The sequence below is a fragment of the Suncus etruscus genome, chromosome X (genome assembly GCF_024139225.1).
Source record: "Suncus etruscus isolate mSunEtr1 chromosome X, mSunEtr1.pri.cur, whole genome shotgun sequence".
NCBI classification, from domain to species: domain Eukaryota; kingdom Metazoa; phylum Chordata; class Mammalia; order Eulipotyphla; family Soricidae; genus Suncus; species Suncus etruscus.
This window is the reverse complement of record NC_064868.1, coordinates 60145809-60149831: the sequence shown is the minus strand read 5'-3', so window position 1 is coordinate 60149831 and position 4023 is coordinate 60145809. Positions and strand designations below refer to the sequence as shown.

Here is a 4023-nt window from a genome sequence, read left to right as displayed (position 1 = left end):
TATGGAAAGCAATATGAAGATTCCTCCAAAAGCTGAAAGTTTGTCTCCCATATGATCTAGCTATACCACTCCTAGGGATATACCATAGGAACACAAAAATACAATACAAAAATTGCTTCCTCACACTTATATTCATTGCAGCGCTGTTTACAATAGCCAGACTCTGGAAACAGCCCTGATGCCCCTAAATAGATGAATAGCTAAAGAAACTATGTTACATATATACAATGGAATATTATGCAGCCATCAGAAGAGAGGAAGTCATGAAATTTTCCTATACATAGATGTATGTGGAATCTATTATGCTGAGTGAAATAAGACAGGGGGAGAGGATAGACACAAAATGGTCTCATTCGTCTATGTGTTTTGAAAAAACTAAAAGACATTTGTGTAATGATTCTCATAGACAAAAGAGAGGAGGAATGGAAGGTCCAGCTCACAACATGACGCTTTCACAGAGAGTAATGGGTGCAGTCACAGAAATAATTACACTGAGAACCATCATAACAAAATATGACTGAATGAGGAAAATAGAAAGCCTGTCTAAAGCACAGTCTGGTGAGGGGTGGGGAGGAGGGACACTTAGGACTATGGTGATGGGAAAGTTGCACTGGTGAAGGTTTTTATGTAAAATGCTAAACAATAAACTTTGTAAAAATACACATGACTGCAATTTCAACCCTAAATATTTATTATAGTATCCTGACTTAGACTCCATGTGACTGAACAGCAACTGTTCAAATTCTAAACTAAGATCCCAACTTAGAAGCAACACAGTTCCTTGAAACAGCAGTAGGGAGTTCCTAATACTACTATGGCACCAAATTTTGTTGATATAACATCCTGACTACAAGGAAATTGAAACAACTTGATCTAAGAACAGATTGTCCTACCTCATCACCTAATGGTAAGATAAAATTAGAAGACACTCTGTCCTTTGATTTGTGCAAAATACAAGATCGCTAACTACACAGAAGTCTAACTTTGAGAACTTCGACTAAGCAGAACTTTTCCGGAGACCAAAAAACATAAATCGTAGCATAGGCTTCAGCTTAGTATTTGTGCAAAAATCAAGAGCTCTAATTCCAGACTTCTCACTTTGACAACCACGACTGAGCAGAACTCTGGAGTCATAAGGAAAGACTATCCTAGGCTTTGTCCCAGGATCTGTGCAAAAACCAATATCACTAATTACAAAAATCTGAACACAACAACTATGATAGAGCAGAACTCCTGGAATCATAAAGAAAGACTCTATCTTAGACTTTATCCTATGACCTGTACAAAGACCAAGATCTCTAATTACAGAGGACTGATTTTGACAACCACAGCTGAACAGAACGTTTTCTGGCACCATAAAAAGACCCTGGGATTAGATGATAAGCATGTCTGGAGCCTGTAGTTATTCCCATGACAATATTCTTCAAGGGTGGAGAACCCATGTATCTATTAGGCCAAGGGAATTCCCTTTCTAATTCCCCCAGTAATTGCTGTGCCTATGCAGAAAAAAACACACACACACACAAAACCTTGCCACACCAGCCACCATTCCTCTTTTCTTTCTTGTTGTTTTGTCTTGTTTTCTTTTCTTTCTTTCTTTCTTTTTTCTTTATAAAATTATGCAGTCGAGTTTCCCACATTTGGGGAAATCGCAGGCGTCAGCACATCCGGAGTGCAATGTATAAGCTTGCCCTGGGGAAACCACCTTCGTGATCATGGTATCTCCCCTGCCAGGTAAGTATTGTGTCTTGCTTTCTTGTTGTTGCGTTTTCTTGTCATTACTTATTTTGGTTTATTTCTTTTTCCTTCTTCGTTTAAATTTATGTTTATAGCTTTTAGATGAGCTCTTCCCACTTCTTTTTTCCCAATAGAACAACAGAAATTGATTCATCTTGTTCTTCCTCATAAATTGAGGGGGGAAAGTGGATGGTACCATGAGCAATCAGTTGCATGAATATTGGGTGGAAATAAAAAATAATCAAACCTAAATAAAAAACCCAAAGTCAATGATAACATAATCAATATACAAAATCTACAACAAGCTATATTAATAGGGGGCCTGTTACACTAGCAGTCCAGAAAAATAAAGGAGGGGAGGTGTGGGATGCATGCTTGAAACAGAGGTGAAGGGAGAACAACACAGTTGGTAGGAATGGTGCTAATTCACTGTCACTTTGTACCTTAATAATAACTGAGAAAGACTTGTACTTCACTTATGTCACAATAAAATTATTCAAAATAACAATAAAATAACAAAAAGCATTAGCAAAAACTAAACTTATCATAGTCAAAATTAACATTCTAAGAATATCCTATAAGACCTTGCTTAATATTTCCTTTAAGCTTCTCTTTCATTTTATATCCCATCTCTCTCTGTTAAACTGGTTTTCTTTTAGAACTTTTGTGTGTTTGTGGAGTCTGACTTCCCTTAAATTGAACACTTCAGTTTTTTAAGGTTGGCTTTGTGTATGTAAAGCTGTTGTTTATCCCACATACCTGTATATCATTCCTTCATAAATGAAAGTCTAGCTGGGAGAAATAGTCATGGCAAGGTATTCATTTCATTGAGTTTTTTTTACTATATATCTCCACTCTGTTTAACCCTGGAGGGTTATTTGATAAGTCTGCTATGAATTTAAAGATGCTTTTTTGTATATAATTTTCCTTTATGATCATGCTCTTCTCAGTATTCTCTATCAATCTATGGTTTTCATAATAGTGACTAGAATGTAATTGGGGTACTTTACTAGGTGTCTCCTTTAGTGTGTACACATTGGGCGTCCATTATATGGTTGCATTCATTCTTAAAATCTGGGAACTTCTTAGCAATGATTTCATTTGGCTGTTGCTTCTTTTATTTTTTTTTGTCCCCCAATTCACAATACATACCCGGCAAGGGGCCTGTGTTGAGGTGTATATGGGGTGCCTTTACTGTACCTCCTCTTTCTATACAGCCAGTGTAAAGAACACAGCCTGTGGTAAGATTTGGGAGGCCTTATCTTATCTTTTATTTATTTTATTTTTTTTTCTTCAGAGCAAACTAAAATTGTTTTTTTTAAGTAAGAATTCATTTAAAGGACAAAATTGATTAACATAATGAGGTAAACTAATATAACATAATATAGTGACATAACATAACATATAATATAATTGATATAATAATAATACATGTAAGTCAAAGAAAATTTCTGATTAAAAACACAATTTTTTTTCATAATGGCTTACATATCTTTCACTGTAGTATTTTGGGTACATATTCACATTGAATCAGGGGAATACCCATCACCTAATATGTCCTCTTCTCAATCAAAAATCAAATATGCTGAAAATAGGCAGAGTCCTGTCTAGAGGCTTCCAACCTCAGTTTGAGAGAGGATGTGAAAAAAGTAATTAAAATACCACAACAATACACAAAAAAAATATCGAATTAAATAACCGATAAGCACCACAGCAATAAAGACAGGCACCACACAATAATCTCGGTTCTGAAATCAAATCATACTCAAGTGCAAAAAAGAAAGAGAAAGACAAAACAAAATAAAATAAAATAATATTGGAGACATCAACCGTAATCTCCACACCAAAATAAAGACGTCAAAAAAATAGATCATTTATTCTCCTCTTGCTGCTTTCGTGGTATGTGGAAGACTTCTACTTTATCTTGGATGATAAAATCAGACCTGTTTCTAAAGATCTTGGTGGCTGTGCAGATCAGGGAATGGAGTTTATGAAGTCTTTCTTTGTGGTTCTAGCAGTTATGCTTCTTCAATGTCATTTTTTTTTATGTGTTCTAGGTGTTTCAGAATAGTGCTACCATTCTGTGTTTTTCTTTTGTCTTCTGACTTACTTCGTTTAACATAACATGATCTAGGTCCATCCACGTTGCTGCAAAGTCTGTGATTGTATCATTTCTAACTGCCATGTAATATTCCATTGTATATATGTACCACATCTTAATGATCCATTCATCTGTTGTTGGACATCGAGGTTGGTTCCAAGATTTGGCTATTATACTGAGTGCTG

At 35.5% G+C, this 4023-nt stretch overlaps 1 non-coding gene and 1 pseudogene across 1 annotated transcript; both read right to left on the bottom strand.

Moving 5' to 3' along the window:
• Positions 1-1611: 1611 nt before the first annotated feature.
• On the bottom strand, positions 1612-1742 carry LOC125999973 (uncharacterized; annotated as a pseudogene).
• A 1120-nt stretch (positions 1743-2862) lies between these two features.
• LOC125999802 (small nucleolar RNA SNORA51) lies at positions 2863-2995 on the bottom strand. The gene has a single exon (XR_007492271.1). It is a non-coding gene; the product is annotated as a small nucleolar RNA SNORA51 (small nucleolar RNA).
• Positions 2996-4023: the final 1028 nt, after the last annotated feature.